The following is a 26,925-nucleotide window of genomic DNA, read 5'->3' on the forward strand; positions in this document are numbered from 1 at the left end:
CAGGCTTTCATTTACTCTCAAAATCATTAATAATTGAATTTCCCTATGAATTACCCAGTGCCTCTGGGCTTTCATGCATTTTTCATGAACTTCACACAATTGCCTTTCACTCTAGGTAAGTGTGACCCATTGGGGGTGCCGTCGCATGGCATTATTAAACTGCATACCACCATCAACACAGGATTGGTCCAAGCACAAAGCGCAGAGAGGACACTCTGTAATTAAAGAGCAAGCAAACGCACGCGCACACACACACGCACACACACACACACACACACACACATACACACACACAGACACACACACACACACACACACACACACACACACACACACACACACACACACACACACACACACACACACACACACACACACACACACACACCCTACAAATAATGAGCACAAACCTTGTGTCTCTTGGGTAAGTGACATGCATTCTCATCGCATAACTGTGATAAACACATTGCGCGCGTATTCAACCAGTTCAGAAAAAAAACACTCCCAACTCCACTGTTGCTCGCATCACGCAGTGCGAGTAAGCAAACATGTGTGCCTACTGTGCACACAGAGGTTTACTCAGTACTCAAAGCGCTTGTTTGAAGTTGTGTCTCATGGTGTGTGGCTGCTAGAGGGCCAGAGTTTAGACAGCTCTACAAATGGAGACTGTGTTTGGAAAGAGGCTTCGCTGCAGGCCTCAACCATAGTCGTCTCTCAGGGCTTGGAAATGCTTCCAAACATCAGGATGAGACTGCTATTCAATCCATCTAGCTACTTCTTTCTGTCTTTCTTGCGTTCATTTTTTTCCCCTTCTTTCTTTCTTTCTTTCTTTCTTTCTTTCTTTCTTTCTCTGTATTTAGGCACATGAGTAGACCTGTGATTTTATGTCAGGGAATGACTTTCAAACTTGTTTATAAGCCAATGAACTCAACTCGACTCAACCAAACCACTTTGGACATTCTTGCTTTGCTTTCCTGTCTTCGTCATTATGCTGCATCTGCATAATTCTAATTTCATTTGGCGTAATGGAGCTCGTCCAGCATATTACAGAGGCACTGATGCAGTTACGATACAAGATTTCCTTCTGGTTTGTGTGAGTGTGCGTATACTGTATGTGTGCTCATATCTGTGTGTGTGTGAGTGTGTGTGCATTTGTGCATATATTCTTGCGTCAAAATGTGTATAAAACCACCAAATTCTTCATAGCTACGGTAACACTGCCTGTTGCCTTTCTTCAACCTCTTAAGGACGATTCAAGTCCCTACCCATACCTAGTCCGACAGATAAGGTGTTTGGTCTCGGGTCAAAACCAATCTAGTAGAAATGCCAGTGTGTTTACCCCCAACCAGCCTAATGCCATACTCAGGTGGAAGTGGTGTTGTTAGTCGCCGCGGTGATATGCAGCCTTACATGCCCTGCCTCCCCTCTGGACCGATGGGAACCAGCACGAGAGGCTCTGTCCAACTCCAGGGGCCTGTTTACAACATGACCTCAAATAGATGGAAACATCCACCGAGGTCACACTCACCCCCAGGACAGCAGAGCCCAGTCAGACTTCAATAATTCAACATAGAAGGAAGGGAGCGGGGGGGAGAGTGACAGATAAAGAGAGAGAGAGCGAGTGAGAGAGAGAGAGAGAGAGGCAGAAAGACATAGAAGTACAGAAATAGAGGGACAGAAATAGAGGGAGCAAAAGACACTGACAGGAGAACAGAGGTATAGAGAGACAGAAAAAGATAGAGGGACAAAGATAGAGGGAGCATGAGATACTAAAAGAAGGAGAAACAGAGACAGGAAGACACTGACAGCAGAAGAAGGCAAGCCCACCGGGCGGTACAGGATGTGTCGGCAAGATGATTGATTTCCCCTAAAAGAGACGGCAACTTGTCCAAACACCCTAATGGACGTCAACAGTGTGGAGGGTCGCGTCTGTCTGTCTGTCTCTCTCTCTCCCCCTCAAAGAGCCGCCGGTTAATTAGTGCAAAGCAGCACCAGGAAATGAAAGGTCACGGCACAGACAGACGCACCGCCGTGCTCTTAGTCTCCCAATTACAGCGTGAATGCGTCCCATTAGGACAGACACAAGGTGCCATCTATAACCCGGAGGGTAAGCCTCTGTGCTTCGCTTACGTAGTCACAAAACAAAGGACTCGCTGAGAGTAGCTTCGCCTTGAGATAGTGCGTTGCGAGTGCTTGTTTTTTCAAGGGAGGAAACTTTTGAGAAAGTTTGAGGTGAAGTGGATGTCCTTCCGTTTGATGCAGATAGATGTGTTTGTACGGGCCTCTGGTGAGAGATTGACTGCTGGCACCACTGAGGGTTGCAGCTCGTTTCAAAGGAGCTTGGGTTGAATTCATAATCTACTCAAGTTTGGGTGCTTACGATGCCTGAGATCTCTCTCTCTCTCTCTCTCTCTCTCTCTCTCTCTCGCGCTCTCTCTCTCTCTCTCTCTCTCTCTTCCTCTTCCTCTTTGTGGCCCTTCTGTATTTGTAGATTCATACATAATCATTTATTCAGCTATCCATCCTCTAACATGATAGACGATCACTGACAGACTCTAAGCATATTTTAATATATTGATCCCATTGCATTCCATCTGTAAATATCGATGTTTATGCTCTCTTTCTGTCACACACACACACACGTACAGATAAAAGTGTTCAGTTGGATCAGAGACTTTTAGCAGGAGAAGCTCTTAGCTATCCTGGTAGACTGCTTGAATCATTAACGATGGCTTTTGGTGTCCTCCTGAATGCAATAAGCCAGAATGAGCAAGGTCAGAACCCCCGTCAAACACATCTACTCTCTCTCTCTCTCTCTCTCTCGCGCGCGCGCGCGCACACACACACACACACACACACACACACACACACACACACACACACACACACACACACACACACACACACACACACACACACAACCTTGTGCAGAAAAAATAAAGTGTGAGGTACGTTAAAAGCCGCCCACTCTCCTCTTCCTCTCTTGGTAGTTCCACACTCTCTGAGAAAGCGGGACGCAAACGTGCACACACTTAATCACTGACACTCTCAATGTAACTCCCTGTGAAAAAGTACACTCTCACACCCATGTATTTATACTGTAACTCACACAGTTACACACACAGCAATACACAGCCACATGCATGCACACACACGCTGAGATAGAAGGATAGATAGAGAGATAGATAGATAGATAGTAAAAAAGAAAGAGAAATAAACTTTTAAATGCACAAAACAGCGGCACAAGTCCAACTCTTACTCTTTGTTCATTTCACATGCATCCTAAGAGACCCTGACCCAGAATGACATAGATGAGGAGAGACTTTATTTGGAAACCCTGACAACTTCACTCAGTATTCAGAAGACCACACACACAAGCATGACAATATTTATTCTGGGGCTGTGAAGCGATTCATCTTAATTAATCTAATTGATTACATGCTTTGTGATTAATTAATCACATATATCAATTTGAGGAGAGAGGCATTTACAAATCCATCAGGTTTGCCATTGACGTGAAGTGACAAAGTGAACAAGCCTTGGCAGTGTGAGGTCCACCATACGTTAATGGCAAACGACAGATACTTCAATGAACTTTATAAACACATTTTCTTTATTCCTCATCTCCATCTTTATTCCATCAACTATTCATCTCATAGTTTGGCTAAAACTAGCAAGCTAACCAACTTAGGTAACTTGAGACTGCACCAACAAATAAAGCGCTGATCAAATCTTGTTAACTTGTGAATTTATGTCACCAAAAAACCCACGCCTTACAACTTCAACTTGGTTAAATACAACATTAGATATATGTTATAAAGGTTTTTGCATATGCGTTTCTGAAGTTCTGGAATTCTCTCCAAAACAAGATGATTTATACAAATAATTCCCAGATGAGCTAACATCCAACTACCAATACAGCCCAAAACATTGATATTATTACTCATACACAACGTGAGGGATGGAATTAAAATACTTCCAGAATATAACCACCATCTCATTGATGTTCCCTTGGCTTTGGAGAGGTCAACATTAATCAGATCCACAGTTTATTCTTATAGTCTTGTTTCACTGCATCAGCTCTCCAGAGCCTTGTTATTCCAGCTTTATTGGAAAACAGTGAAGAAATATACATCTTTGGACAAAGCACAACAGCACGTGGTACACCTGTGAGTAAATATCTTATAACAAATGGCCAATAGAGTAGCTACATAATGGCACTTATTATTTTGATGCAGGGGCAGTGCAGTGTTCATCAATCCAGCACTTATTGATGATTATGTAATGAACCCTATCGGAGTGCACACACACACTCTCTCTCTCTCTCTCTCTCTCTCTCTCTCACACACAAACACACACACACACACATACACACACACACACACACACCAACACACACACACACACACAGAATAAATACAGAAAAAAATAAAGCTTTTTACTATTAGGGAGTTGTTTATCGCCTTTTTTCTTGTTTTTTTCTGTGCTGTGTGTTCGGATGCTCTCCTCCATCATTGGGCTTGTGCTGCAGTGCAGTAGCTTTGTAAATGGCAGTACAGCAGCCTTTAATAGTGTTTTTAGAGCCGACAGTACAGCAGCCTTTAATAGTATGTTTAGAGCTGGCTCTCCATTGATGTTGGGATCGGAGGGGGGAGGGTCAGCTTGTTTGTGTCGGCCTCCGTACCCTCTCTTCTCTGGGCGCGGTGTCGAGAGTAAAGGATGGAGGACGGAGACCTACATCAGCCTCTCATCTTATTTTTCACTGATGGTTATGTTTAATCCTGCATGTGAAATGAATTGTTTTGAGTTTTATTTGTGTCTTCTGGGGTCGGGGTCGAGACACTTGTTTGTGGTGCGTTCTGAGTTTTAACACTTTTCACACTTTCAGATACTCCTCTCCTCTATTTATGTAATTATATCACTCTGGATTTTCTTTCCAAGTTTCCAACTTCCATGTCCACTTTGTATTCACCCTTTGTATTTTGGCTCTGTTACACGGAGGTTGAAGTGCCAGGTACCTTTCCACCAAGCAATCACACAGTTTCAGTATATTAGCGCTTCTGGAGGGAAGCGGGCCACTGCATGAAAGAACACCTATGTGTCCTCTGATTTTTTGTATTTCACGGTCCTGGTCATTCAGACAATAAGGCGTGACATCCGCGTACAGCTAGCAGGCGCTGTCATCTGTCTGAAGGACTCCTCAGCTCTGGCCACCGTGTTAAAGACTCTAAAGCACCAACTTTCAGGCCTGGTTTGTACTCAGAAAAGAAAATATTGTTCTCTCTCTTTTTCTTTCTTTCTCTGTGCCATTTTCCCTCAGTGTGTTGTAGTGCTGCATTTCTGCGTTCGCCGCAGCGCCGTCCACGCGTGTCTGTCTGCGGCCGTCTGACCTCTCCGTGCCGGGCAGGATGAGAGACATTTCCAGTGGCCAAAAGGTCAAGCGCTGGCCCCTACATCTTTTCATTACACTCCTTCCCCAGGCGCTCTTTTATCAATGTCAGCTTGCCCCCCCCCCCCCCCCCCCCAACCACCATCCACCCCTCAGGCCAGGGATAATCTTCCTGCAGCTTACTCAGGCTTTACTGCGCTTCCTCTGAAGCCCAATCCCACTCTTTCTCACCTTCTCTCTCTCTCTCTCTCTCCGTCTCATTCTGTCTCACTCTCTATCTATCTCTCCTTCTTGCTCTTTCTCTCTATCTTTTTCCTTTGAGTGTGCCGTGGGTCTTAACAATGGCTGAACAAATCTCGCTATTAGCACAGAGGATTAGGTGAGCCTATCAGGAGCAGTCGAGGTGGAGTGTGGTTAGTGTAGCCCCTTCACGCTACACGCGCTTCCCACGCGGCTATTGCGATTGCGCTAACGAGGTGCTGTGCTACTCCCTCTGCGCCCAGTCTGGGCGGAGGTGAACAACACCCTCACCTCCGCTCTCAATCATCCAGACGTCTTAAGTAGCAATGCTAATTGATGCTCAAGTGTGGCCCACAGCTAGGCTAATTATTTATAGACCATTAGCAAAGGAAGGATGGTCTGTTACTGCCTTTCCTTGTCTAGCGTGACACTTCTACTTTTTGTAGTGAGAAGACAGGAAGTCGAGGTATTTGTGAGTGTGACCGTGGAAAGCATTCTTTTGCTGCAGATGCCTGAGAGACGTTGGCATTAGCTTTCATCAAGTACAGGTAAAAATAGCTGCATAGGCATGACAACAACAGGGGGTGATTCTAATTGCTTCTTCTTCTTGTTGATTCTCATTTCTGTGAGGTATCAAGCACCAGAGGTTGACACAAGCGGTTGACACAAGCTTAACATTGTTGGACGCAGAAGAGGCAGTGGCTCAGACGAGACAGCTGGCTCTGCCCTGTTGCTGCTGCTATGGGGGGCTCTCTGCGTGGTGATTTATTTCCAGGAGACGACCGTCATCGCTGCGCTAGTCTCAGTCGCCCCCTCGTTAAGACTGTGCCAGCCAGCAGGGTATTAATGTGAGGATGAGACGCCTGCTGGGCAGAAATAGATCCACAAAGGTCATGTGTCGAACACCTGAGAGATGATCGGGGCCATGGTTACGCTCATTAAGGCCTGTCTGACATGGATGCACCCCATGTAGGAATCTTTGTCATAACCTCAGTGTGAAGTTTTAAAAATCATTGAACAATCCCATTATTCCAGTAAATTAGGATTAGAACTGTTGTTAATAATGTTATTGACAAACATTTTTCTTAAACAGCCAAGGCAAGAAAAGCACTATACATTGGGAACCCTGCAAAATATCTAGTCAAAATCCAGCAGTTAGCAAGCTAGCTAACATTTATCAGTGCCAACAGTCCTTTTGTTGCTGTTTGCAAGGCAGGTCTGTTGGGTTGTAGCTGGTTATCTTTTTCAGATGAAAACTTCTTAGAGTGTGTGTGTTTGTGTGTGTGTGTGTGCGCGTGTGAGAGAGTGTGTGTGTGTGTGTGTATGTGTGTGTGTGTGCGTGCGTGCGTCTGAGAGTGTGTGTGCGTGTGTGTGAGAGAGAGAGAGTGTGTGTGTGTGTGTGTGTGTGTGTATGTGTGTGTGTGTGTGTGTGTGTGTGTGTGTGCGTGTGAGAGAGTGTGTGTGTGTGTGTGAGAGAGAGTGTGTGTGTGTGTGTGTGTGTGTGTGTGGGCTTATGTGACAGACTGGTCGTGTCTGATGTGTTCTCAGACAGCGCTGTTGTCAGATGAAAGGGCTAGACAGGCTTTATATGATACCTGAGCAGGCAACCGTTTAAGTGCGAGGACACCGTGAACATGAACACAGAGCCTCAGAGGGCCCTTAAAAGACCAGACCAAGACTGTTATATCACTCGTCTTTTGGGTGGCGTCTCTCTGTTCTTTGTTCTCGTTCGCTGTCTGAATGGTTGTGAATAGCTCATCATTTGCTACCAATGACTTGGTGATAGGTGAAAATTCACCCTAGTTACCTCAGGACTCCGGAGCTGCATATAAGTATATTTATTAGACAAACAACAATTGCAATCGGGCTCAGTCCCAGCACAAGGCTGAAAGCGAAGGTTTATATAGACAGAAGTTGAGCGTTCAGCAGGGAAAACCACGTGGTGGATTTCTGACGCTTGAGGCAAGGATGGAAGTTTTGCAAGGTCGGAAGAAGCACAGTTCGAACCTTCTTATCACCTCTGGTCTAAACATGCTCTTGTACATATGCAGACTAAGTGGCACCTAATATTCTAAGTTACACACACGCAGAAACACAGAAAAGCCATGTTCCTGCTTACATAAGTACATGATTCATATAAGGTAATTAATAATACAAGGCACTTGATTATTATATTCTTAAGTCATTAACAGTGTTTGGAAATTATCTCCATCACTTGGGAATGGGAATATTTCTTTTTTTTGGGGGGGGGGGGGGGGGGGGGGCGTGTATGTGCCCTGCTGTTCCACTACCTTGAGACTGTACCTTCACTGACCTCGCATGATAGGTTCTCCATGGGGAACAAATTACTTTTGTGACTGGCAGCAGAGGGCAATTGGGCATGGCTTTCAGCACTCTTATTTTGGGGTGAGGACGACCTACAGTGGTCTGTAAAATGTATACATTTACAAATACTAACAGGAACTATGGAAGCTCTTATAATAATAAAAGCACTTCATAAGCTCACAACATGAGGAATATGACTCACTAAAACTGCTCTGTCCAATTTCGACACATTTTCCATCCCTTTTCAACCAATGTTATGCAACTAAGTGCCCAACATTCGAAAGAAATTGAGGAAGGTTGTCCAAGCAACAGACGTTCAATATTAAAGCTGCTTTTTGTAGTTGAGTATTTTTTTATGATTTGAAACCTTCCTACCATGTCAGATCACATGCTTAATGGATGTGCTGGGGAAAGAGAACATTACTTCACAGTGAGGCCATACTTTAGAGCTCTGGCTTCGCAGTCAGAAGAATGATACAGGGACAGTTATTTAAGATAGCCATGCAACCTCTCATCCTTTTGGGCCATATTTAAAATGTTCAGTGTCAACTACGTGCTCTCCGTGCTGTTCTTAAGATGCTACTCTCTATAAGTAGACACCTATCAGTGCAGCTCTTAGAAGTTGAGTCTTGAATGACAAAGTGACACATATTTTTTTTTTAGTCCTCTTGACTAATCTCTTTGTGGTTCTTTGAATCGGCCGGCTCTTTAGCATAATCACAGCTTCCATTTCACGAGTGCCTATCACTGACAAACCTCCCCAGTCGCCAAGGGCCTCACACTGAATGTTATCAGTGTTCCAAGAGCCTGCTGAAGTCAAATGAGCTTCTCTGAACTGAGAGAACATTTGGTGGGAGAGAGTTGAAGGAGGTAGCTTTGGAGCACGTCAGACAAATTTGAAATCACCCATGATTATGTTTCGGTGAGCATGTCTGGTGCATGTCTGGTATGGCATCGCAGGGAAAAAACCCAGTTATTATCATCAAGAAAAAACGTTGTTGTCATTATCGTCACCACAGCATCCAAAGTCTCCTCCTCTTTCTTTGTTCTCGGTTCAGTCCTTCTGATTGCTTTTTATTTAGTTGACATCTATATAGTATCGAGCATAGAACAACAAAAGATAAAAGTAGAGACTGGAAATTGAGAAGAGAGAGCATTGCTGAAAATTGGGTGAAAAACAATCTTTAGGCATCATGTTGTTTTTTTCTAAACACAGTTGCTCTCATCACAGCTACTTCACATGCAGACAAGAGTATTCTAATTAAAGCTAAGGTTTCTGGGAAACTCTTTGATCATGCTGTTTTTTTCTAGATGTTTCTAGTAGCCTGATTTCATGTGTCATGTAGAATTAAGGATGACCTCACCCCTTGACAGCCCCGAGGAGGAGCGCCAGTGCTCTCCCCGAGAGTACAGCGCTATGTCTAGATAACACACACACACACACACACACACACACACACACACACACACACACACTCACACACACAGTCTAATGCTGCTCGCTGTGAGTATGTTGAACTGAGGAAGCACATCTTTTGAAATCCATTCAGAAGACACATTGATCCACTGTATATGGTCTTCTCCCCTCCCGAGGTAAGACTGTCAGTAAATGTGTTATGAATAAGTCGAAAAGAAGAACATGAAGTGTTCAAAGGCAGACGCAGAACAGAATGATGTTAAAGAGTTACATTCAGAGCTCAAATACTCACATTTAGAATATTCTCTTCTATTTGGGCCTGTCAAAAGTGAAATGATCGGGGAGAGAAGCTGGATGTTGAATCACAATTTTGACGTAAATAAGGGGTTTATAACAGCTCTGTTGCATTTCTTTATCCATATAAAATCAGAGAGGAAAATTCACCCTCTGAGTCACTACTATGTCAAATGGCTTTTTCTAATATCTTCTATTGAGTTTTTTGACAGAACAGCACAAAGTATGAAGGAAATTATTGGTAGAAAAGATAGAGCGACAAAGCCTTAAAAAGGAGTAGAATCATCGTGTCAAAGGTAATCTCTGATATACGCTCTTTTTTGAAGATAACCTTCAGCATAATAAGGCTTTGATGGGAAGGTGTGAAAGGACAAAGGGGAGATGCCCAGCGCCATGTGTCATCAGAAGCGTATCAGCGGAGGGTTTGAAGCATGGACAAACACTGTTGATCTAATGGTGCTAACCTTTAACAGGCCTCATTATCATCTCTCCTTCACCACGCTCTCTGACCTTTTCACTATTCACACCTCTCCCTCGGAGGAAGGGATTCTCTCCTGATGATAGGAGAGGGAAAAGAAGAACAGGAGGGGGTGGACTGCAGAGGATTTAAGTAGATGTGAAGGAGTGGAGAAAAAGAGGCGAAAAAATGGTTAAAGAGCAAGTGAGAGGAAGAGGAGGGAGGAGGTGGTTATCTGAGAGTGTAATGGTAGTTTCATTACATCCCTTGCTCTCTCTCTCTCTCTCTGTCCCTCGCTCTCTCGCTTCCCTCACTTACTGGGCTTCTCACTGGGGCCTCAGAAAAAAGTCTACATTTAGAAAGAGCCACGCAGCCAAAGAGCAGATCTTCAAATTCTCTGGCAAAATTGTCAACCCCCCCCACCACCCATCCCATTCCTGTCTCTCAAACTGCCTGCCTACAATCAAGAGACACACTGAAGAGACAACCGTGGGCATCATCTGTCAAGCAGTTTGACTGGCAGCCATCTGAATGCGTAAGAACTTTATCACGTTGAAAGCATTTCCTTCATGCCAGCTGATTCGGATAAGAGGCCTCTATATGTGGTTTGGAATTGGCTGCAATAAAAAAAATCAAACAGCCGTCTGGCTCGGAAGCCATCGTCTGAGCATGAAAGGTATCAGCTGCCCCCGTGGATGGACATGTCTTTGTACCGCTAAGCCAACTATTGCAAATGTGCGGATGTTCCAGATTCCATCGAAGTGGGAAGTGATATTTGAAGTGGACATCAGAATGGCAACTGCTGCCTTTCAAGATGCACAGCAGTAGTGTCAGAGAAGAGGGCACCAGGCAGTGGCAGCAGGCTTTATTTAGGACATTAGTTTTAATGGCCCAGCAAGCGCAACCAAGAATGTTCCATTTGGCTCACAGTAAGGAACAATGTACTGATCTGACTGGTGGAAAAAAATAATACCTTCCAGATAGAATTTTTTTTTATTTCTCATTTTGGTCCAGGCCTCTGAGAAAATATGGATTTCATTCAACTGTGATACCAGGCTATCTGTACCGGAGATAATTCTGACTTCCAATGTTCTTTATTGAGCAGAAGAAACAATTGAGGAAAGCCTAATTCTGGGAGTAATAATTCAAATAGACTTGTGTTAAGCACTCAAAGGTCTTGAAGTGTAATCCAGCTGTGCAATCCAGCTGTATCAGAAGGATTCTACCAAAACAGGGGGATGACAACTCACGTTTTCACCATGCAAATCACAAATCTGTTCCACTCAACTTTAACCTGCTGGACTTGTCTTTTATTCATGCGGGTCAAGATTCAATTCTTTCAATTCAATTTTTTTTAAATAAATGGTCTATTAATGCTTCTTTATTCACACAACCCTTTATCTCCATCCTGTTTTGAAAACGAAAAAACAAACAACAAATAAACCCCAAAGAAAGGTGGAAGGAAAGAGAGTGATGTCTCCATGACATGTCTTTTTTCTTCTCCTTTTCTTCTCCTCTCCTCTCTCGTCCTCCTCCACTGTCACCTGCTACTCTGGTCTCTCCCCACTCCTCATATCAACCCACCTAATCCATAATCCACGTGCGAGTGCACTAATATATCCTCACAACTGCCGTAGTGGGATCATGGTCTCCCCATTCATGCAGAATGAAACAGAAATCAATAGGGCTCTTTTGGTGTGTGTGTTTCCCTGGCCTGTGCTCTGTCAAGTTGCATGGACATCCACAGGGCTGGCAGGTGGGCTTGCATCAGAAGACATTGGGTCTTTTTTCCCTTTCTCTCTCCATTCCCTTCCTTTCTCATCTCACCAGGCTCTTCCTAGAGGGTGCCTCTCAGCACCAGCAGCCAAGATGCCTTTCAGCATCAGATGCTGAACTTTCTTGAGTTCCTTTGTTCCTGTCTCTCTTTCTCTTGCACCCTCAACTACCCCCCCCCTCCCCCCCTCCCCCTTGATATCTCTTTGTCTCGGTCTGTTTCTCTCCTCTCTCCCACTGTGTGTATATATCTTTTTGGTTTCTGTTGCATAAATCTCCAGCTGTCTTCATGAGAGAAACTCCCTGACGTCTCCCTGCAAGGTTCTGGAAGAATCTCAGTAATCTTTCTTGCCATAGACTGAGCTCTGGCAGGCTCTTTGCGTGCTATCTTTGCGCTCGCACTTGCAAATGACCTGCCATGTCACTAGTGCCTTCCCTCCTCTGACTGTCTCTCGCTGTCTCCCTCGCTCTTGTCAACAGATGCTGCTTACCTTCTGCTGGGATAAGAGCCCTCTCTGTTTTTCCTCTTCCTCTCTCCTCTTTCTCTTCTCATTCGCTCTTGCCATCTCTCGTTCTCTCTTTTTGGTTCCCTTTCTCTCTGTCTCTGTCACAGTGAGGGTTTGAGGTCAGTAGTTGGTGTGAAGACTCAGTGAAGACTCAGTGAAGACTCAGTGGTCTGCATGTCGTTTTTGGGCCTATGGGATGCAAGTGTTTGAACTGCTGAGGAGAATTGGCTTTGTCTGACCTTGTTTAAGGATGCACAGAAGTTTTTTCACGCTTGCTCTCGGAAAATAAGATCTACTCCATGTTTCTTGTGTTGTTCTGGAACATTTTTCAGATCAAAGTAAGCATAGAAGTTTTCATAAACTTTATTTAGTTCATGATCCTGTTGCCCTAACTCCACTTGATTAATTATTCCCTGTAATATAGTGTGGTCTGCCACATGAACTAACGTTATCAGTCCAGTGCTGCTTGCATTGGATTGCCTCATACTTGGTCAAATGCTTGTGATAAAATATGTCTATGACAGCAAGGGAAAGACCATGTGATGGCATGGAAAGACAGGGCAGGAGGGAAGAGAGCCCACCTGGGCTGGCGACCCATAGCAGTAGCATTTGTGGCAAATATGGTAAAGGACGGTGTGGAGAGCAGGAATCAATCGCACGACTCAGAGACTGGGTAAGGAATAATCAGTGATGCAAGGAAGGAAAAGCAACATCAAGCCAAGTCAAGATGAAAGGATGAAATAAAAAGGCTGATTCGATAGAAGAGGCAGCTGAAGAAGGATCCATTTAAGTTTGAAAGAGAAAACAGGAAGCTGAAAGAAAGGACCTGGAGGAGTTTCTTCAACGGGTACACACTGACGATCAGGCATGTGGTTACCAGCACACATTCCTCCAGTTAGAGAGATGGGTTCACCACCAGTGGACAATGGCCCACCCAGGTGGGTAGAGGTACAAGAGGTTGTGTGTTGCGCAAGGGCTACATCGACTTCCAGCCCCAATGGGGTACCTTATCGTGTCTATAAAGGAGTGCATGATGTTTTGAAGTATCTATGGAAGCTTTGAATGAAATGGAAAAAATAACAAGTCCGAAGATGTGGAGGCAGTATTTTCATTCAGAAGGAGAAGAACGTCATAACCATAGGTCAATCTTCTTAATGTTGAAGGAAAGAAGTGGTGTGGTAGCAAGCAGGCTGGTTTCCTATTTGAATGTAAATAGCTTGATGGATATTTGGGTGCAGCATGCAGGAATCCCAGGATTTTCCTGATGATTGGGACATAGTCGGATGATTATTTAGTAGGATGATCAAATACAGGCAGCAAGGACAGGAGGCAGAGAGAATTTAGGAAGGACAGTAGAATTTCTTTTGTGTGGGAGGGGCAGAAAAGTGGATGCCAGGCACATACAAACAGTACCGGTAAATGGGGCATAGCGTGGGACTGGAGATTGCTGGCTGATGTTGGAAGGCAACTTCAAGTTCTACGGTGTATTGTTGAGACTGCTATGACACCGGACGCATAAGTGCTTTTCTTACTTTATTGGGTTAACGATTCCCTTTAAGGATGTGATTGAGAAAGCCTTTGAAAGGAAGAAGCCAACATGTGTGGAACTGGTAGCGAAAGCGATGGAATAAGATTGGCAAGCACAAACAAGACCAGTGGAGATAGGTGTTTTGGCTTTGTAGCTAAATCAGCCACGCTTCCTTTGGATTTTGGTTTTCGAGGACGGTCACTCATTTACATTACATTTAGTCATTTAGCAGACGCTTTTATCCAAAATTCCTGTGTCTAACTACAATTATGAAAGGCCTAAATCTCATTTTAGGAGGCAGATGTGTACCCATTCTCTATGCATCCAAGGCTAAATTAAGTCTCCCTCTCTCTCTCTCTCTCTCTCTCTCTCTCTCTCTCTCTCTCTCTCTCTCCACCTCCTGCCTTATTGCCAAAGTGTTCAATGGTGGAACAGCAAATCAATGTTCTGATTGATTTGACAGTGCCAGGGAGTTAATAACATTGGAAATGTTTGGGCATGTTTTCTACTGTTGCCGTAAAGATCCCAACCCACTGAAGCTCTATCTGGGGTCTGATTTAAATGGTGGAGACATCAGCTCCACATTCTCACTGAAAATGTGTTATTATTTAGACAGTATGGAAAACAAGCCATAGTCCACTTGTCTCAATGGCTGCGGGTGCTCTCACTCAAAGATGCGCCCATCCTCACCTTGTCCAATGGCAGCTCATTAAATGCTGCACAGATGGAGTTTGCTTCTCACAGTGGTACAACAGAAGCAGGCATACACTTGCCGTGTTGGAACACAGGATGTTTGTTTGTGTGTGTGTGCCTGCGTATCTATGTGTGTGTGTGTGTGTGTGGGGGGGTGGTGGTTGTGTGTGTGTGTTTCTGTGTGTGTGAAGGGTGTTTCAATTTGGTGGCATATGCAATTATCTTGTATTACTAATTGGCAAAGTTAGGACTTGCAAATAGGCTGGTCACCAAGAGTCATGGAGTCTATGGTCTCTAAAAAGTAGCACAAAACAGTCAAATATTGTTCTGTTTCTGTTTCATCAGTTATCGAAAGATGGTACATTTGCAGGGAATATGACTCATTTGATGGAAATAGGCAAATGTTTGTTTTTAAAACTCCATTGTACCGCTATATGAATCACTGATGAAGTCAACTGTTTGATGTACATTTTCAGTTGTGGAGCCAAAAGACTTCTGGTTGTCCATTTTAATGCACTCTGTTCATCACATAGACAATGGAGAGAGTTGGCCAAGGTGAAAGGGCAGTAAGCCCCCCCAGAGATAGCCATCACCCCCCTCATCACCTCATCATCATGAACTCTGCAGGAAGGACAAAGAGGCCAATGCTCTCCATATAAATGATAGACTTCAACCAAAAACACATACTGACTCACACACACACATACTCACATACACACACACACACACACACACACACACACACACACACACACACACACACACACACACACGCGCACGCGCACACACACACACACATACTCACTCACACACACACACACACACACACACACACACACACACACACACACACACAGACACACACACACACACACACACTCACATACACACACACACCCACACACACACACACACACACACACACACATAGTCACTCACACACACACATACCTGTGCCTCAAACTCCCCTGCCCTTCTGTGTATGAGCAGGAGCAGAGAGGCGCAGGGTCAGACTGAAGCGATGCTGAATCAATAACCCCCTCTCTGATTAGAATCATGATGGAGGGGATTTACTTACACTCACCATCTCCTTGAAACTTCCGTTCACAGCGACAGGGATGGATGAGTTAATGATTGCGGGCTGGAAGTTAGGGCTGCTGCCAAGCATGCACTTAAGGCACTTTCAATGAAGTAAGCAAAACAGCCGTTGATGTTCCATCCATCATTCTGATGTGCATAATGTCACTGTAATTTCTGTTTCATTCATATTTTTTTTGGTATAACATCATTATAAAAAGCGTGTTTAAAAAAGTTTTTTTTGTGTTCATTCAGACAGTTGATGGAGTGGCAGAGGTATTTAAAGACGTGTAGGAGACAGTTTCTGATGCACATTTGGTTACACACCTTTGACTGTCTTTTAAAAAGAAGAAACAGAAACAGTAGCAGAACATTTAGGCTGCTGGGATTTGTAGTTTTGGCACTGACTGCTGTTTATCTGGTAAACAAGCAAATGGACATCCACATCTTTGTCAGTTCCTGTCTCTCTTCCCACCTCATGCCACAGTCAGTACAAGACACATGTACAGATGCACCCCTAGTCCTTACCACACATACATGGCCAGGCAAAGAAATAGAGAAAATGTGTCTCTAAGATACCTTGGGCATTTAAGGAGACCAATTGCTGTTCTATACAGAAACACATGCGAGGTCTCTGCTATGACCTTCTACACCAATTGACCGAAAGGGACTGTGTGCAGAGAGATGGGGTGCATGTGCGGACACAGACCATGTGCACTGTCGGAAAGATTGCACTGATTTATTGCTTTGCAGGGTTTTCCCATATTGCTCCTGCCTCCTGAGGAAGAACCCTGGTGCTGCTGTTTTGATGCAGAAAAATTGGTGAGGCGAAGTTCACAGGCTAGAGCAGACTGTTTAACACCAGGTGGAGAACCAACAGAGCATGGAATCAGAGTGCTCCATCCTTCTCTCTCTCTCTTCCTCCATCTATCTCTCTCCATCCTTCCCTCTCTCTCTCTATGCCTCTGTGCATGTATGTGTGTGTGTGTGTGTGTGTGTGTGTGTGAGTGTGTGTGTGTGTGTGTGTGTGTATGTGCCTTAGAAGAATGGTTGACACCAGGTGGATGACCACTAGAGCATGCTGTCAAAGCGTGTGTGTGTGTGTGTGTGTGTGTGTGTGTGTGTGTGTGTGTGTGTGTGTATGTGCCTTAGCAGAATGTTTAACACCAGGTGGATGACCACTAGAGCATGCTGTCAAAGCATGCATGTATGTATGTGTGTGTGAGTGTGTGTGTGTGTGTGTGTGTGTATGTGAGAGTGTGAGAGTCTGTGTCTTAGAGGAATGTTTAACACAAGGTCCATGGCCAGAAGGGCAAGCAACCACAAACCTATTTATAGATCGTGTGAGCGTGTTTTTTTAATGTGTTAATGGACTGAGCACAATTCTGAATACTCAGGCAGTGGCCAGCCGAAGAAGCCATTATAATTGTGTCCGTGTGTGTTTGTGCTTTATTTAGCACAGTGAATGTTCTTCATCTCAGCAGCACTAGCGCTAACATGATTAGCCCTATTTGTGTATAGTTGTGTGTGTGCTGGAGGGGGATAAGGCTCGCCAAAGAAAGCAAATGGCCAGCGAGTAAGTGACCAGCCATTAGCAGGGCTAAGTCATCTCATTTAGCAATTCATACTGCAATTCCCTGCCGTTAGCAGGGCGCATGTGTGCGTGTGTGTGTGCGTGCGTGCGGGGGCTGGGGATTGGTACACAACTCTAATGTGCCCACAGAGGAGGCCTAGGAGGAGGAGTAGGGAGTGGGAGGCCAAAGAGGCAGGGCATGGTGCGGAGTATGCCGTGGCCAGTGGAGCGTGACCTCCTTCGGGCTGATTCAGCGTTAGCGTTAGCACTGTGCTGTGCTGTGGTGTGGTGTTGGCCCTGGTCCCTAGCCTCCGGCCCTACTGCAGGGCCCCCTCTGTGCTCTGTGGGAGCTCGTGTCAGTCAGCGGATTCACTTCACCCAGGCGTGACTTACCAACCATTTGACCTTTAGTGTGCGTAGAGCAGTGGAGAGATCGTTTTAAAATAGATCAGCCCGCCAATGCACCAATTCCATGTTGCTTTTTTTTTATCTTGGGAGAACAGGAAAAAATACAGTGATGCCATCATGAATGAGGGAAACGGGAGACAACTTTTGACATTCTATGGCTTCTGATGGTTTACGGGTCCATTGAAGCTCTTAAATGAAACCAAATGAAGTAGAAAATAGGTCAAATTAAAACGAAACAGGCCTGTGTAGTTTCCACTTACTTCATCATCAGCAGCTTGATTTGCTTGATTATAGTGTGAGAGATGTGTCACACTGGGCTCCCCACTAAATCAGTCCACCCTGTCTGAACGTGCTTCAGAGGAACGAGGCAGGGGGGGATGGGGAAACCAGACAAAAAAAAGGAAAAAAAGAAATCAGGAGTTTCGGCAGGAGGAGATTTAGAGAGTGACCGGAGGGAGTGTTCTGTGTGGCGCAGAGACAAGCTCTGGATGTGTTTAGGAGCCTGCTGTCCTGCCTGTCTGAGGATCGCCTGGTGGGTGTGCGATTGCCTGCTGCCGAGGAGAGAGCGCTCTTCCCCCCAGAGAAGGAGTGGACTTCTTCGGCAACTCTGTGCCTTGGCCTGCAGGTGGTAGCTACATTAAGGAAGTAGGGAGTGTGTGTGTGTGTGTGTATGATTGTGTGTGTGTGTGAGAGAAGGGGTTGGGATGTTATCCACATTGCAGATGGAAGGCAAAAGTGTGTTAGTGTTTGGCAAGGAGGGCGTGAGAGAGAGAGAGAGAGAGAGAGAGAGAGGTTAGAGATGGAGAGACAGAGCTCACATCAGCAAGTTATCAGTACCAGACAGAGGCGACCACCACTGACTACCATCTCTTTCAACGTAGGAGTGCCTGGTCGTTTAAGGGGGAAGGATTGAAGGGAGGAAAAAAGACACTTCAAACACACACAGAAATGTCAATTTCTCACCTCAGAGTCTGGAAGGTAATGGAATAGCTTACATTTTTACCCACGGTTGGTGGGGGGCCTCCAGTTTCACTCAAAGTTTGATGAATCGGTTCAGTAATGTTCAGTTGGACCTTTTCAGACACAGAACACCTGTCACTCTGCAGCGTGATCGGGCTGGAATGAGAGTGAAAATGAAGCTTTCTTATCGGAGCCAGGCAGGAACAACACCCACAGAGGGCAAATTTAGTGGCAGCACGGGGATCTGGTTACACGTCCGTGAAATTTGGTCTGCCATGAAAACCCATAGTGTACCCTGCTGTTGATTCATTATTCGATGCATGTCCCACTTCTCTGTATCGCTCTTCTTTCTCTATTTTCACTTTTTTGCTCTCTTTTCTGACTTTCTCTCTCTGTCTCTTTCTGGATCCATTTGATGACTCGTTCCATGTACCCTCCTCATCTTCCTCTTTCTCCTTCTCTTCTTCACCGTGACTTCTTCTCACTTTCTTTTGGTTTTATCCGTTTCTCTTTTCCATCTCATGCTTGTTTGAGAACCTTAAAGAGAAAGGGTCTCTGGCATTTTCCTGTCGCTGGCAGAGAGAGAGAGAGAGAGAGAGAGAGAGAGAGAGAGAGAGAGAGAGAGAAAGAGAACTGGAGATGTGGATGGGCACAGTGAGTCCTCACCATGAGTGTTCTTGGAGCCCGAATCACAGCCCTCGTCCAAGGCCTATCTCCTCACCTCCTCCTGTGTCTGTCTGCCACGGAGCCTTTACTCTCTGACATCAGGCTGTGGGAGTCTGGGCTTCTGAGTACATCTGCTACCTCCATGATACCTTCAGTCTGAACGGACAAAGGAAGTGGCTCACTGACCTCGGCTCAGAGGAAGGGAGCAAAGGGCCTTGTGCTTTCAGTGGAAAGTTGAGAGGAACATCTCAGCTATGTTGTCATCACAGGATCAAATTTGATAAGGTCTTACACCCCATTACGGTTATGTCACTTGTAATATTCCGGGTTATAAACATACTCTTGGCATTTAATGTAACAGGAAGGAATAATGGTTTTATAAGACCAACAGAATCATGTTTAAGGCTTCATAAGTTCATGATATAAATCTCCAATGTCCTCTATGAGGCACGTAAACAAGGCGTTTATGTGATTAATTATACACGTGCTTGTAAAGCATTATAGAGAGGGTATTCACTGGAGGTGCTACCGAGAGCATACTGTTTTCCTTTTAGCTATAGTTGAGTCAACGTGTGTGGCTGAGAAACCTGTAGGCATGTCTGCACTTTTGTCTGCACTTTTGACTTTTCTTCTGTTGGGCACAGCTAGAGCTGGGAGATTGGGCACAGTGAGCAGCCTAAGAGGTGTGCTGTTAGCGTGCTCCCGTGGTCTTTCCACAGGCTTTTCCTCTGAAAGCAATCACCTGGGGTCTCCTCACCCCTGCTGGTGTCCCTCTGCCTCGATGGCTTTATTCCCTTCCTGCCAGGCCTCTCTCTAGACCAAGCGAGCCTCAAAAACCCACCTGCTCGGTTTAACTCAGAACACACACCTACTGACAATTCCTACCTGACAGACTCACAGACAGCAAGACACCAGTTGGTCTCAATTCAGTCGCTTTCAGCTTTTCTGTGTTTCTGGGGGGGGGGGATCTGACTTGTATCGCACATCTTGACTGCTAGCTGATATGGAAGCTGATAGAAGCTAGTAGAGAGGACTGCTTCCTTGAAGCCAGATCTTCTTTTGTTACTAGATGATTTGCTACTACAAGACTAACTGCACTCCTTGATTTTATTTTGCCGCTGCATTTTCCATCTGCCTCCTGCCCAGAAATCAGCCCACCTAAGAGCTATTGATTCAATGGAGAAATCGAAGCCTCAGACAGGTTTGTGACAAACAGATGGTCAGATAATGTTTGCCACAGCACCTTGGGTGTCATCTAAAGTATGCGTGTGGATAAATCACAAACACACAATCATGTCCAAACACGTACCACTTTCTAAGACCTCTCATTGGGAGGCCAACGGAATCAATACAGAATCAGAGCCCCACAATCACCCTAGCTACGTCTCCCTGGTGATGTCTTCAGCAGAGCACATCACAATAGCAGTTTACATGTCAGCTTTGTCGTTTGGCATTGATGGGCAGCATCAACCCGTCTTTAAACCCCCCGCCCTCGGACACATCTCCCCATTTACCATCCTCTCCAGAGTGCCAGCTTATGATTACTGCAGTGGTTAGAGGCTGTTGTGACTAAACGGCCTTTCTTTAGTACTCAAACATTTGGTGGTCTCAATCTTGCCATTTGGTCCCCCCCCCCCTCCTCCCCCCACACCCACACACACTCCCACTCCCCATCACGGTCCTCATTTCCATCATTTCAAACGCGGACAGTTGGCCTCCTTCTCCTTCTTTTGGCTGCTCACTGCTGTGCAAGCCGCCCATTTCTCTCCCCAGACAGGACTGGCTGCACTTAGATTAAAATCCTTTCCAAAAAAAAGAAGAAGAAGAAGAAGAAGAAGAGGAAGATACCAGCTCAGAAAACACACACAGGCCCATTGATTGTCCATTCTTTATTCACAAGCTGGCGTTGATGTAGCACTGGTAACCCTGTAGAAAACCCATCTCTTCTCCTTCCTCCATATTGCTCAATCTTTCATCTACTTTCCCCCCTCTCTCTTTTTTAATGCTTTCTTTTTTCCACCTTTGCTGTGTTGTTTACTCCGAGAGGGGGGCGGAAAGCTTTGCTGAACCTTTGTGGACCCCTGCCGAGAACATGGACGTCTATTTATTTAGATGTTGCAGATTTCCTGAAAGGATTGTGCAATTTTCTCTCCCCATTTTTTTTTTTTTTTTAAAGCAGAGTGACGTGTGTTTATTTGTTTACACTGTCAGATGCATACACACACACACACACACATATAAACAAACAAACAAACACATTTGCTGCACTGGGAGATTATGAGTAGCAATAACACTGTTTTTATCTCCTGTTAATATCTGATTCCCCTGATGTTTCGTGTGTGGTGACTAATTGGAAACAAGCGTGCAGCACTAATCTCTCTCTCTCTCTCTCTCTCTCTCTCTCTCTCTCTCTGTCTCTCTGTCTCTCTCTCGCTCTCTCTCTTTGCTTTGGGCTACAGATGTGGCCGCATATTCATACAGATTGATTTTATGTGCTTGTGCGCAAAATGTATGTGCTGTGTGGTCTTCCTGTAGTCTTTCTGTTTCATCATCTTCGTGTGGTGCACGCACACGGGCACTGATCATCCTACGTGTGGTGTCTCAGTGTGGGCGTTTCTCTTGCCTGTCTGACTTCATTTCGTGAAATAGACCTAAAACATTTTGCATGCCGTCCAAGCGCCTCATTAAGAGATGCTGCTTTGCCTTGGGAACTGCCGTGTGCAGGCAGCATTTACACGTGCAGTTCTCTCGTTTGATTCTAGCTGTGCAGTTTGGCCTTGGTGTCTTTTTAAGTCTGACACGTTTAGATCTGAGCCTTCGCTACTCACTCAGAGAAGAAAAACAAAACAGCCGCCATTTGACCGGTTACTCTCATAATGTCTTATACAATCACAGGCATTAAACTAAGGGCTGCTATCTCATAAGGTCTTATACAATCACAGGCATTAAACTAAGGGCTACTGTACTTCTCTGCGAATGGGGTATGTGTGTTTGTGTGACGCATCCATCATTACAGTGAGCTGTCCATGCACCGACCAGTCAAGAACTCGTTCATTTCAGCATATGTTTGCGTACGATTGCAACGAGAGGGTGGTTTATAGAGGGTGCAAGAGAGTATGGGTGTGTGTGTGTTTTTGTTAAGTGTGCAAAAGCCGCTATTGGATACCTCTAGACAAAAAAATACATGCTTTAAAGCATGGGGACACTTCTGTTACTGTCCACCTGAAAATGACACAGAGCAAAATCACAGAGGCTTTCTCTTTCTCAGATGTGATTCGAGCCCTAGGGCTTTATTGTCATTCAGTCACACAGCTGGAAGAGTCATGTGTATACATACACATACACGCGACTGACACACTGTGAGAAATATACCACGAGCCTCCCAGTAACACAGAGCATTATGAACACATTCATAAAGGGTTATCAAGTATTCATAAGTCTATATAATTATTTATACATAGTAATGATTGCACTTATACATTATTACAATGTTATAGTGTACTGTTGAAGTATCAGAATGTGTAATAAAGCTTCTTTAACCTCTTGATATGGCGCTGATGACATGTTTGCCTTTTATTAAATGCTGTTGCCATATGTGACTCCATACAAGCCTTCATACTAATAGTCGTGTAGGGCTTATACTACAACATCATAACGCTTTATGTAGCCATGTCTATTTATAAATAGTTATATAGACCTCTGTCTGAAGAGATAGATAGCATTGTAGCAGACTACATAATCAAGTAATCAGTTAGATGGCATACTTCATAATGCTATAAGAAATTGATGAAATCATAGCAGATTTTTTTTTGTAATAAGAGAACATTTCAACTTGCTATTGCAAATGCAGGAAATCCTTGAACATGAGTGAATTTTGTGAAAACGCAAGATCACAAAATCCTGGAGGGACTTATGGGAAGAGTTTAATGATACTATCAGATCCATGCACTCTGTGTAGACTGATTCAAAACATGTTGAGGGGTTAAAGCCGGTAATTCTGATTGCTTTAGGACTTACTCTCTAGCGCTTGGTTACTGTGTCACTATCCACTACACACGCTGATGCATGGGGGGGGGGGATAGCATAACCCCTAATGGTGGAAACCCATAACCCCCCACCGTGACAGACATGCCAAAACATCAAGCCTTCTTCTGACTGTGCTCATTCAGATTTCACTTTGGATCCGTGTCTCTGGGTGGATTTAGACCGACTGGATGTAGAGACCTCAGCTTTCCAGTCGGCGCGTAAACGGAAACACAGAGTGAGTGAATGAATGATGGATGAGTGGCGTGCTATCTGTGCGCTGCAAATGTGGTGTGCGATATGATGATCAATCATGCATGGCAACGTGCAGATGTTGGCCCTCGTCGAGAATGCGACGCTACGCCGCCCCCGCAGTTCACTACTCCTCCACTAGCGGGAACCAACAGGAACTGTGTGTGTATGTTCTGAACAAGATGGTGGAGTGTTTTTTAAGAGGTATGGTGATAGATCTTCTAATTGCTGTCCAGGTTTTAATGGCAGAGATGACAGACAGAACTTGCCAGAAGAGTAGATGTGTGATGAGGTGCAGCCTTTATCATTTGATTCATTTCTGTTGGGTTTTAATTATGTTTAGCATTTGGACTGAATGCTAAACATAATTACAATGTTTAGCATTAACAAGGGTTAAAGGTGATATTGAGGACTCCTTATGAGAATTGCTGATAGATCGTTACAACAACACAAATTGTTTGAATTAGACTTCATTGATTGCTTCTTAAATAGGATGCATTAAAAGTAACCTTGATTGAACTTGTTAAAAAGGATAATCAGTTCAGCTACTGCAGCTTTTTTTTCAACAAAAGCCAATTAAGATTGTGAAGCCTTAGGGTTATTGCACAAAGTGCTCATTATTTGACAGAATTATGAATATTCCAACACACACACACACACACACACAAACACACACACACACACACACACACACACACACACACACACAAAGAAAGAAAATCACACACTTATTAGAAGATTAAACTGTCTCTGTTGAAACTACCGTATCTCTTCATTCCCACGCTGGTTCATATCAGCAGGGATTTGGCAGAGGCAGGTGGCATGAAAGAAACTTGCCCTGACGAGTATGTCACCAGTGAGCATGCCTGTTTGTGTGTGTGTGTGTGTGTGTGTGTGTGTGTGTGTGTGTGTGTGTGTGTGTGTTTGTGTGTGTGTGTGTGTGTGTGTGTGTGTGTGTGTGTGTGTGAACATGCAAACGTGTACACATGAGCACTTTTCATAAAAGCATGTATCCTCTGAGTCAGAGTTTAAAAACTTGTGGGAGATGCGAAAATCCCAAAAAGCTCATTATTTCCGTCTTGAGAAAAGCGGATAAACACATCAGTGGGATCAACCAACGGGAGTTTACACAGAGGCAACAAAGAACAACATGCACGTTGTAAACAAAATGCAACGAGCCAAATCGCACAAATCCTGAGCTAAAAACTCGACTGATTGGTGACCCTTTATAACCTCTTCTCTTCCGTATGACCACGGCAGTGCCGAACTCTGATGGACCTGGCAGTGCTGTGCTGTTTTAGGGGACTCTGGCGGGACGCGTCTGTTTTCAGTGTGCTCTGGGTGCTCAGGGTGACTGGGTGCTAGTCCAGGTGCTCCTCCATTACAGCAGGTGTGCTGCTGAGGGGCTCTTGTGGTGTTGGCTGGGTTTCGCTGCCACTGCTGTCACATCAGGTCAGCCCATGGGGGCGACCCCCCCACCCCCCTTACCCATCTCACGGAAATCTCACGCATCCAAATGTGTTGACAAGGGCTGTTGCATCGCATTGAACCACGGCAGCAAGACGGCTGGAAAATGTGTGGTGGAAGTTGGTCGACCACCTGTGTATGTGTGAAGATCTGGATGACAGCTTGTTTTTTTGTGCATGCACTTTCCACCACCAACACCTCAACCAACCCCCCCCCCCCCCGCTTCCCCCACTCTGCCACCTCGTGCCTGGGGTCCCAGGTGTATCACACCTCTCCGTGTCTCCCCATCTGCTTAGCTCCCCAAATATTGGGTAATCTGTGACTCTCTGTCTGATCTCCATCTGTGCAGCACCGTCTACTGTCAGCCGGGTGGCAACGAGCTGACAGGGGAATCGGGTGTAGCCAGAACATGAGGAAAACTGCGGGGGTGTGTGCGAGTGAGGAGGTGTCTGTATGTGTGTGTGAGCGAGAGAGAGGGGAGGGAGAGAGAGAGATGGAAAGAGAGAAAAATTACAGAAAAAGAGTAGCACTAAAAAAGCTGCACAGGTTAGAAATAGACTGGAAGCATCTGGGACAGTGATGGTTGTAATTGCACACAGACACACTAACACACACTCACACACACACACACACACACACTCACACACACACACACACACACACACACACACACACACCTGCACACACACCTGCACACACACACACACACACACACACACACACACACAAACTCATATCTACTCAGCAAAAAGAGCATAAAGCAGTGCAACAGACCGAAAAAGAGACTGTTTTCCATTTTTTTCTCTCTATCATTCACTCTGTCCACTCTCTGTAGAGATACAGAGACATAAGAAAAAAGAAAGAGAAGCTCATGGTGTGGAGACATAAATAGAAAAGAGAGAGAGAAAGAGAGAGAGAGAGAGAGAGAGAGAGAGAGAGAGAGAAAAGCTGGCAGAGGCAGAGCCAGATGCTTGCTTTGTGGACAGCGAGAGCGATAGAGCAAGAGAGCAGGAGAGCAGGAGAGGAGAGGAGTGCGGAGCGCTGAGCAGAGCGAGTGACGACGAACAAGAGAAATTGCCCGCCCTGGCGTGAGGACAGCAGAGATCAGAGGGGGGGTCTGAGAGAGCCACAGAGTACACCGCCGGAGCTGCTGCTGTTGCTGCTGCTGCTGTCACCTCGTTGTTGCTGTCGCTTTTTTCAATCCTCGGGAGAGGAGGAGAGGAGCGCTGGGGTGTGAGGGTGTGCATATCGACGAAGGACAACTCCAAGCAAGAGGAGGAGGAGGAGGAGGAGGAGGAGGGGTGAGAAGAGACTGGGGAGGAGCAAAAATCCTTTGACTGACAGACAGGAGAGGAGGAGCAGAGAGGAGAGGAGGAGCACAGAGAGGGCAAGTTGATGAATGTGATTTGGAGAGAGATGGAAGGGGAGTAAAAGAAAAGGCGGGGTAAGAGAGAAATGTTTTGAATTGTAGTGGGAGAGTGAAAGAGAGAGATTTTGTGGGAGAAAAATAGAGAGAGAGACAGAGAGAGAGAGTGAGAGAGATAAAGCAAGAGAGGCTGCGAGAGGGAGAGAGTGTGTGCGTGTGCGAGAGAGAGAGAGAGAGAGAGAGAGAGTGAGACGGAGCCGGAGTGAGAGCGAGAGCAAGACAAGCGGATCTCAGCGCGTCAGTGCAGATTTAACATCAGTGGTGGTCAGTTTTCTTGCGGGCGAGAACAGCGTGTGTATCTGTATTTGCGCGAGTGTCTGTATGTGTGTGTGTACTGCGTGAGTGTTTGTGTGTGTGTGTGTGTGTGTGTGTGTGTATGCTCAAGACTGTGTGAGCTCCTCTCTGCCTGAATGCCTCTCTAGCCAGTTTGTGCTTCTGCATGTACGCGCGT

At 45.2% G+C, this 26,925-nt stretch overlaps 1 protein-coding gene across 4 annotated transcripts in view; it reads left to right on the forward strand.

Annotated features, from left to right (window-relative positions):
• The window catches only part of asic2 (acid-sensing (proton-gated) ion channel 2), a 337,257-nt gene that overhangs the window by 178,480 nt on the left and 131,852 nt on the right, over positions 1-26,925 (forward strand). Inside the window, exon 1 of one of the 4 annotated variants that reach the window (XM_031571271.2) lies at positions 26,022-26,492. The exons of 2 other annotated variants lie outside the window; for them this stretch is intronic. The gene's annotated coding sequence lies outside the window, so the exon portion shown is untranslated. One more of the 4 variants, XM_031571265.2, reaches the window with a different exon arrangement.

Source organism: Clupea harengus, chromosome 1 (assembly GCF_900700415.2).
Source record: "Clupea harengus chromosome 1, Ch_v2.0.2, whole genome shotgun sequence".
Lineage (NCBI taxonomy): Eukaryota > Metazoa > Chordata > Actinopteri > Clupeiformes > Clupeidae > Clupea > Clupea harengus.